Source organism: Lycium ferocissimum, chromosome 7 (genome assembly GCF_029784015.1).
Source record: "Lycium ferocissimum isolate CSIRO_LF1 chromosome 7, AGI_CSIRO_Lferr_CH_V1, whole genome shotgun sequence".
NCBI classification, from domain to species: Eukaryota; Viridiplantae; Streptophyta; class Magnoliopsida; order Solanales; family Solanaceae; genus Lycium; species Lycium ferocissimum.
The window spans coordinates 15,587,409-15,598,128 of record NC_081348.1 but is presented as its reverse complement, the minus strand read 5'-3'; the positions used below and the strand labels follow the sequence as shown (position 1 = coordinate 15,598,128).

The 10,720-nt window shown below is 33.6% G+C and overlaps 1 pseudogene; it reads left to right on the top strand.

Annotated features, from left to right (window-relative positions):
* Positions 1-294: 294 nt before the first annotated feature.
* On the top strand, positions 295-4,596 carry LOC132061957 (cullin-1-like; annotated as a pseudogene).
* The last annotated feature ends 6,124 nt before the right edge of the window (positions 4,597-10,720 follow it).

Sequence of the window (10,720 nt, the reverse complement as noted above, 5' to 3'; positions counted from 1 at the left end):
ATATTTTTCACTTTATTTGGATTGTTGAAGTTGAATATAAAGTTGGAGTTGAAGATGGAGTTGTGTTTAGTTATAGTTTTTTGCACAGAATATTTGATTGTTTGAATATACTAAAAGTGAAAACAGAATTTTTTGTGCTTTTCAAATTCCAAATACAACTTTAAGTTGTATTTGGAATTTTAACGGTCAAATTTAAAGTGAAAAAAAAATTCTGGGAAAAAGTGAAAAATTCTCATGGCAAAACGGGTCGATACTTAGATGGAGAATGATCAAAGAGATAGGAAGAAAAAGGTACCAAAAATCTGAGGTGGAGATGTCTAATTGGGTATAGGATTGAGTTTAACAGAAAAATAGGGTAAACCAAAAAATAAAGACATAATGGGAAATAGAAATAACGTAATGATCCCACCACTTCAAATTGATCATTACATAAAATGGCTGGAGCTGTAGAATTCTTGAACATTGAGTTGAGTTGGAAGTTGCTGCTTTTTGCTGTCACATGTATACATTGATGATGAACAACTTCATTATCATTGAAACTTGAAAGTTGAATGGGCATTGTATTTTAATTGATTATTAATTGAGAAGTTGCTTCTTGGTGCTGTCAGCTGTGTACATTGAGGATATTTTTATTTCTTACTATGCATTCTTTTAGTTAACGATTATTGCACTACTGAAAAATCACTATTTTCCCACTGAGAAATGTTTAGTGACTATTTTTCCACTGAATGTCCGTGGAAAAAACCTAGTGTTTTCACACAGAAAAATTAGAAAGTTTCCCAAAGATTTCAATGGAAACATGTTTCTCACAATGCGTTTTTCCAGTGAGCTGGTTCGGTGGGAATGACGTAGGAAAATTATGTTTTATAACAAAAACTTCCCACTGAATGTTGGTGGAAAAAACCTCTGTTTCTAGTAGTGGTAGTTGAGTTGCCATTGGCTCTTTCCTTATGATGCTTGTTATATGGTGTAGTGTTATGATTACATGTGGTTTTTCAATTGGTCATATTCAGGTGGCCATAAAATACGTGCTTCTAAGATGGCAAAGAGCCAACCGAAGATTATCGAGTTTGAGGAGGGATGGGAATTTATGCAGAAGGGAATCACAAAATTGAAGAAAATTTTAGAAGGACAACAACTTGCTTTCAGCTCTGAGGAGTACATGATGCTCTACCAGTATCCTTAGCATTATTTACCCTTGAAGTTTGTCTTTATATATAAAATCTTAGTTCTTTAATATGTATACATTTTTTTTTATCTTTAAAATATGGTAAAACCAGTCCTGCTACCACTTTGCTCTTACGGTGCCTTAAACTCCTAACATCTTGGTTAGAAGTGAATTACTGTTGAGATGAAAGGAAGTTTTTCCTTAATTTGAAGCGTAGAACTATATACAATATGTGTACACAGACACCCCCAAATGATTACTCGCAGCAATTGTATGACAAGTACAGGGAAGAATTTGAAGAATACATCAATTCTACTGTAAGAAGCAGTGACTTTCTTTCTCATGAAAATTAGGTGTTGAAAGTGTATTAGCTGATGGTTAGCTTTGTGATGGGACAAACGTATTTACTTGTCATGCAATTAGCGGACTTGTTCGCCGAGTTGTACTTTTAATTAGGCAATTAATGCATAGAACTTGAGTTTGGTCAGGGCAATTTTGGTGTTATTGTATTGGTATAACTAATATATGCTTGATTAAGCCTTAATGATGGGTGTATGTTCATCTGTGGTGGCTGTTATGAGAACATTAAGTTGATTAGACCCTGAAATCATAGTTAACATTACTTCGTTGAAAACAGTACATATGGATAAATTGGAGTTCCACTATGTGAAATTAATTCTGCTTGCTTTGCTATTGTTGTTCACTTTTGCAATTTGTATTTTTCTTTATTAGGTTCTGCCTGCTTTAAGAGAGAGGAATGATGAGTTTATGTTGAGGAAGTTTGTGAAACGATGGGAGAATCATAAAGTTATGGTCAGGTGGCTCTCACGGTTCTTCCATTATATCGACCGATCTTTTATTGCCCGAAGGTCGCTACCTGCACTTAACGAAGTTGGTCTGACATGCTTTCGTGTTCTGGTTTGTTTCTTGCATTTCCTATGTAATTATTGGCAACATAATTGCTTCTTTTTTTTCCTGGATATAAGCTCTCTTCAAATCTTTGTTGTGGGAGAAGCTTATTTCTGTTTTTCGTTGATAATAGGTTTATCAGGAGCTGAACGGTAAAGCCAGAGATGCAGTTATTGTGTTGGCAAGTATCATATACTCTTATTTTTGTTTCTCGTTTCTTCCTACTTTCAGTTGATCCCAACTATTGCAATACTATTTGCTAGTTATGAGGGTTTGATTGAAAGTCCTTTTTATATCAGATTGATCAAGAACGTGAGGGTGAGCAGATTGACAGAGCTTTATTGAAGAGCGTGCTTGATATATTTGTTGGAATTGAAATGGGAGTAATGGAATATTATGAGAATGGCTTCGAAGATGCAATGCTTAAAGATACTGCAGCTTAGTATTCTCGGAAAGCTTCAAGTTGGATCGTGGAAGATTCTTGTCCAGAGTATATGTTGAAGGTACAATTCTTTTTTACAATATTTTTGAGTTTGTAAATGGTTTGATTATTGCTTTAAGCTTTTTCTTTTTCATCAATTATTGCTTTAAGTTGCCATAGTAAATTGTGATACCTGTGCTTTGCTAACGCAGGCCGAGGAGTGCTTGGAGAAAGAAAAGGATAGAGTGTCTCATTATCTCCATGTCACTAGTGAGACAAAACTTCTAGAGGTTAGCATTGGAATTCACTTAGCAACTTGAAATTTTAACTTCCGAAGAACAGTGTTTTAGAAATTGAGCATAGAAAGATGCTATGAGATTTTGTGTTATGTGTGTTTCATAATGGTGAATTAACTGTTACATGTCTGTGCAGCTGATGCTTTTTTGATTTTTTATTTTTTTTTGTCTAAAACCTTTAGAATGGAAGCTTAAAGGGGTTACCTCCAGGGTTTTATGAGTTTCTATTTGTGGCTGTCGTATCCTTGATTGTATACAGCTCGCGTTTCTATTGTTTGCTCTCTTCTAATAAATTATTCAACTTGTGAAAAAGGTTGTTTTCAGTTTATTGTTGTTCGAGGGGGAAATTATTAAACGCCCTCCACTTTGGTTGACTACCTGCTTTTCTTTTGGATTATAGAGTGGAAGTTCCAAATATAGTCTCACCCCTTCATATGGGAGATGTTGCTTCTTGTTATGTGATATTAGCCTCTGGGTATGCGGTTTGCGTGTGTACCCCATATCCATGAGTGGACAATCCTAAAAATTCCATATACATTAGTATTAACGAATGTTATTTTAGTTATAAAATAAGAATTTTAAGAAATGAGTAAGTTCCTAATAATGATGAATGTTGATCCTACTTAGCTACTAGCTTAATAAAGGAAGAAATCTTGGCCCAAATAGGTCCTCGAATGCCTTATTGTGCAGTATTCGCATGATATATATTTGACTTGGAATGTTGAAAATTCAGACTTTCTACATGTTGACAATATTCCTTTAGTTGGATTTGTTTTCAATGCTGAGACCAAATTTATGCTGCAGAAAGTGCAAAATGAATTATTGGTTGAATATACCAATCAGTTACTTGAGAAGGAGCATTCTGAATGCCCAGCATTGGTCAGAGCTGATAAGGTATTGATTCCTTGTTTTGCTTTTTACCATTAGTTTTCGGGAACTTTCAATGTATGTTTAGTTGTTTACATGCTATTTGATGTTGTTGTCTTGCCTTTACTGGCCCACTCTCTTTTGTACACTCAGGTAGAGGATTTATCTCAAATGCATAGGCTATTCCACAGAATTCCTAAGGGATTGGAACCTGTTTCAAATATGTTTAAACAGGTATTTTTGTTTTCTATATGCCAATTACTGGGGTCCAAAAGAAGTATTTATTGCGTTTGTAAGTTTGGCTAAACATCTGCAGACAATACATCTTTTGCAGCATGTGATTTCTGAAGGCATGATCTTGGTGCAACAGGCTGAAGATACGACAAGTAACAAGGTGAATTATCCATCTTGTTTCATATTTTTATTAGTTTTACACTTAAAAACGATGGCTATCTGTTAGTTGCATGCAAGCATAAAGTACTTATACTTTGCAGCCTGCTGTCCCTGTGGTCTCAAAATATTTTTGTTCCTCCCTGTCAAAAAAAGATATTTTTTGTTCCTGTAATAAATTTACCAGTGTTTCTATTTCAACTGTTTATATGAGTTTTCTTGCACAGGCCGAAAGTTCTGGCTTAGGAGAGGAGGAAAAACCATATTTATATATTTTGATTTCACTTCTATGTAGTGTTAATTTATCTAACAGTGGATTCATCCCTTTCTGCAGGCCTTTGTTAGAAAGTTGATTGAGCTTCACGATAAGTACCTGGCTTATGTTACAGACAGTTTTGCTAATAACTCTCTCTTTCATAAGGTATATATATTCCGCTGTTTACAGTGGTCTGTTCATCTCTATTATTTTGAATTATTTGTCAGTGTTTCTGATGTCTAAAGTTTGACATATATAGGCTCTCAAGGAGGCATTTGAGGTCTTTTGAGTTGGGATGGAGGGGTGAGTGGGCGGTGGGTGGTTGGCGTGAGGGGTTGTCACGAGTCTGGTTGGTCAAGTGCAGAGCTTCTTGCTTCTTATTGTGATATTCTCAAGAACGGTGGGAGTGAAAAGCTCAGTGATGATGCTATTGAGGAGAACGTTGGATAAGGTGTAGCCACTGTTCTTGCTGCTCTGGGTTTATAGTATTTGCCTTTGTATGAGTGATGAACGAACAATATTTTGTTATTAAATTAGCTATACACTTCACGTATAAACTATCATACCACTTAACCTTGCCGAGGTATAAGGTTAACGTGCACAGTTCCGTTGGTCTTAAATAAGGAATCGTCCTAGCCCCAGGCGGAGCGATCCTTGTCCTAAGATTAAGGCCTTCTCGGTCGTACGATAATTGGCTAAAGCCCGTGATTTTGAAGTGAATGCCTAATCATTAAGATGTTATATCTGTAGGTTTTATATAATACAATTGCATGAAAACTTGTAGACATGTAGGATATTCATGATTAAGCATTTTTATTTAAAAACATGCATACGATAACCCATTGATTTTTCATGGATTATCTAAATGTGCAAATGTATTTATTTAAACATAATAAATATACAATTCAAATTAAAAAGTAATAAATAGTAGAAAAACAAATACAAATTTAATAATAAAAAAATGAAACTTTGAAGAGGATTTTCATCTTGAATTCTTGAACCTTGAGATGGGTTTTCTTGAAAACCCTAGTTTAGGAATGATGATTTCTTGTTTAGATTAAAGGATATGTATTAGAATTGACTTGGAATAATTAGGTGACCTTGTGTTCTTGATGATGATGGAGGGTTCTAGAGTGAAAAATAATAATTTGAAATGATATGGACGAGTGTTCTAAAAATTGAATTTTACGTGGTTGGCGTGATTTTGAAGGGTGGCGTATTCGGTGGTGGGGTTCTTAGGCGGTTCTTTGCCTGAGATGTCCGGGTGGGGTTTTCAAAGCTACACAACTTTCGTGGTGTTTTGAAATGGTATTTAACAATGTAACATCCAGATGCAGAATTTCGAGATGCTCGAGAAATTCTTGTGTACCCGATTTACGACTTGAATTACGGCAGTATCTTTGGTTCATAGGGTAAACCCCCGTCACCTGGCCCAGACAAGGAAATTCCAATTCTCGGTGGTCTAGGATCATGGTCGAAGGGGTTAGTAAGTGTTATAGGGTGGAAGGTAGTGGGGTGGGAGGTGGGGGTAGTGGGGAGTGGGGGTGGGTGGTGTGGGGTAGGGGTTGATGGTGGGTTTGGTGGGGGAGTGGGGGGTGGGGTGGTGGGGTGGGTGGTGGGGGGTGGGGTTGGTGGTAGGGATTGGGTGGTGTGGTGGGAGGTGGTGGTGGGGGAGGTGGTAGGGAGGGGGGTTTAGAGTGAAGGGTGGGTAGGTGGTAGGGTGAGGTTGAGATGGATGGGTGGGTTGGAGTGGAGAGTGGCTGGGGGTGGGGTTGAGGTAGAGGGTGTGGTTGGGGTTGGAGCTGGTGATAAAAAAGTTTCATACAAAAATACATTTTAATGATATTAAGATTTGGTTCAAGATCTTAATGATTAACACTTACTCAGACCCAATAAGTGCTTAGATTTTAATGCAAACAAATGCACTTAATGACTTAAGGTCTGAACCATTCAGATTCAGACCTCCAATAAGTGCAAACAAATGAGGACAGTTTCTGTAGCTATTTTTTTTCCTATGGTTGATATATGTAGCTGTTTTATCTTTGGTTGAATGTCACTATGTTAACTGCAACTCGACGTTGTATGTTTCAATCAAGTGTTAGCTACCAGTGTTTTAAAAGACAGTTTCAGGACTCGTCCCGGGGTGGGGCACTAGCAAAACGCCCCCGGGCTCAAGTACGAGGCTTAGTTCCTGCGAGGCTTACGCCTTAAGCGTTCGATTGTATGCCCTAAACACGCCTAACGCTCAACGCCCGGGGTTCGCCTAACAGTTCTTACACGAATTAGATGTTAAATTCCTTAATTAAAATCGTTGACCCTCATAAATCTTTAACAAATGAATGATACTTAGAACTTTTGGAAAGCCACCAGTAATTGGAATTGGTGTAATTACTACCCATTAATTACACGACCTAGTAATTACATAGTAGTGTAATTACGGCTTTACTTTTGTTTGTCATAACGTAATTACGGTGTAATTACAAGCGTCTTGTTTGGTTGCTGTGAAGTGTAATTACACATTAATTTAATTTAAAAATAAAATTTAATTATAAAAAATTTAAAATTAATACTTAAAAAATATGTGCCATTATAAAAAGAAAAAAATACATTTTAAAAAAAATAAAAATAATTAAAAAATTGTAAAAAATAAAAAAGAATTATTAAAATAATGGAAATAAAAAATAAATTAAAAATCAAAATTATTCAAATGTAAGTGAAAAATAAACAACATAAAATAAATTAAAATAAACAAAAAAAAAAAAAAGTAACCTTATGTAATTACATTACCAACGTAATTCAAAAGAAAGGGAAAATATAAATCAACCCCCCCTCGCCCCCCCTAATGACTCCTTATTAAGAGGTTTAGTTTCAAAAATTAGAATAATAACACGGTTATGCTAAATGAATAAAATAAAATAAAAATACTTACATGGAATGAGAATGGAGAGTGTAATACATTTTAAAAAATAAAAAATAATTAAAAAAAGTAAAATAAAAAGCCGTGTAATAATAGAAATAAAAAATAAATTAAAAATCAAAAAGAAATTAAAAAAATAATAGAAATAAAAATAAATTAAAATAAATAAAAAAATCAGGGTGTAATTACAAAGACAAAACGTGAGAATTAGAGAGTGTAATTAATTACACCTTATTCCAATTACTTGGGTGGCTTTCCAAACAGGCCCTTAATAGTTTTTCATCTTTAGAGATAAGATGATTGGGTGTAACTCAAATAACAAGTCGTAGTATTTGCGAACATTGTGAGGGTGAATATCACTTAATATTTTTTTTATAATACATAGCCGAATTGTACATTTTCACTTGTCATTGGTCTTTTGTCCTTTGTATCAAAATTGTCATATTTTATTATTTCGCTATTTGCAAGTAATTTTATTTTTATTCATGATGGAGTTACGTTTTAATTACAATACTGATAGAGTTTATTGATTATTTGCTTGTAGGGAGATAAAATGAATAGTATGATAGTAATATAGTTTTAAGAGATTGTGATTTTTTTCATTGTTTGAAAGTTAAGATGTTAGAGTTGATTTGCATTTCATAATAGCTTTTATTTCATTATGTTGTTTATACTTGTACCTGTAAAATTATGTTATACTCATATAATTACAAATTGTAAGTGGCGTATAATGGATTGCTATGATTAGATTTTTGTGAGGATCAAGCTCATCTATCTATATATATATATATGTTAGGACATAAAGTTGGAACTTGATTGGGATTAGAATCCAGCAAGTTCATATTCGCTAGGCAAAGCTTTAACGTTACAATTTTACCCAACATAGGAGAATATATTTTCAGTAAGTAATTTATATTTTGAATGGTACAAAAGTTGTTTAGTATTTGAAGAATATTTGGTCAACCAACATTTATATTCATTGATTTGACATGTATTGCCACGTCATCTACCAGCTGGTGTAATTTATTAAGCGAGAAAAAGGACAAGGAGGAGGTTATAAAAAAAAATTTACTCGCCAAATAAAACTCGATCATTACCTGAAGCTTGTTAGCGAATCAATCTTTACATCTCGCCCGAAAATAAAGACAATCCTAACGTAAATTACATAATTAAATGAAGTCAAAGTCCTAAACATAAGGTATATTCTACATCAATTAATAATATATTTTTTTCAAATAAAAACGAAGACTATGTAAGCACGTATACATTACAAGTATATTATTATGAATTATACATAGAAAGTAAGCAACAACAAACACAATTTTCCAATAATAAAACAAAATTTTCTGAATTATCCAGTGCTAGTAAACCTATTGATAAACTTTTTTCCGACCCACTGATGTTATATGTATATGAATGCAAACGAAAGAATATAAATTTTTTATCTCCTGAGATAAGTTAATCACTTGATCAACCACAGTTAATTATCAATTAAAAATTAAGGCATTCGAAATTTTTAAATTTGTAATCAGGTGGAAAGAGTTCCCTTATAAAAATATCATGGCATGGACTTCGAATCAAGTTATAATAATTTGTTCGTCACGTGAATTCAAATCAAGCTCCAAAGATCGAAGAGTTACAAACCCAAGTAAGCAAAAATTATGCTAGTCCTACGTAATTGAGGTTCACTTCAAATAATTTCTGATTGCAATTCAAAAATAATTGGTTGCACCACGTCTCCTTTTAGGTAAAAAAGCACACGAGGCATTTTTTTTTTCCGGTAACTACACGAGTTACTTTTACTATCAATTAGTGACTTTTAGTTGAAGTAGGGATAGAAAAAGTTACTATTAATATAGTTCTTCGTTTGACCGGATTTAGGTAGTATTCTTATGAAACTCAAAGACAAAATTATAGTTGGAGACTGAGGACAAATTTTTTGCCAGTTTCAAAGTACTAAATATTCATTTAGTATTTAAAATATTAATGGAGATTACAATTTTATCCAACATAGAATGTGATTTAATATAGTTTTAGAGGGCATAAGAGTCTTTCAATATTTGAAGGATATTCTGATAAATGTGCATATATATTTAGCTTACTCCATATCGATCAAGCGGTTGCGTGATAGTTTTTTCTTCTTCTCAATCATTCAAGATATTATGTGTTCCTAAATATTTATTTTCTTCGTTCCAATTTATGTGATGGTGTTTGATAAGACACAAAGTTTATAAAAAGTTATGAATATGTGGCTATAAATTATCTCATTAAGGATTAAATATGAATTTTTAAGTTAAATTTCTTTCTAAATAAGGAAGTAGGACATCTTTTCAGTAATAAACTAAAAAACAGGTATAACACATAAATTGGATAGAGAGAATAAATCTTTTCAAAAAAGTTTCTTTGACGCAATTTTAAATCAACCTCGTTCTATCCCATTTTATCATTTTCATTCACCAGGAGTGTTACATTTATGGACGAATTTATTTGGAGATTAACGCATGAGAAAAATAAACCACCTGACGCGATTTTGTCTCCTTGTAATCTTTATGAATATGCGTGCATATTTGCAAGGTATGGATCATCCTCCCATATACCACATATATGGTGAAGCTAATACATTTGCATACCCACTAACTAGTAATGACGGAGCCGGAATTTTTACTGGAGGATTCAACATCTACTATATATATACATAAAAAGACCAATTTTAACCTTATTTAAACAATATAATTTTTTTCGAGGTAAAAGATTCGCATGAACCCCTTGCGATCCCCCCTAAATTAATTGCAAAAGTCATCAAACACCTCAAATTATAAGTACACCTAGCACTTGGAATAAACAAACATAGCCTTAGGCGTCATTTATTTTTATTAACATTAAGACGTCTGAATCTTAATGCACATCTAAATATTAAAATATGCATTAAGTTTTAGATCTCTAAATGTAAATACATATCTGAAATTCTGAATATGAACATGTAAAATATTGAATACTAAATAATTAAGATAGTTTGTTTTCTCAGCATCTAAATATATATAAAATTAACTTTATTTAAAAATTAATAAATATAAAAATTAACATACCGAATTAATCTAATCCTATATCAATTGTAGTATCTAAATTTTAAAAATATAGCAGTTGGTGGTGGTGATAGCTAGTGTGGTGGTTGTGCGTGTTGGTTGGGGACTGTGTCATGGTGGTGGTAATGGATAGTAGCTAACGGTGATGCATGATGGTTGTGATAAGATTAACGGTTGTTGATCGTTGGTAGTTGGTAGTGGCAACTAATTATTGTGGTGGATGATACTGATATCTAATGGTGGTAGTGAGGGATGATAGTGATTTGCAATATAAGCGGTGATTAATGGTGGTGCTTGTCAGTAATAATCGGTGATTGGAATGGTGGTTGATGGTGATAAATGTGAATGGGTGGCTAATGATGGTGACAATTAACTGTGGTGATTGACAGTAGTGGTGGTTGTAGGTAGTGGTG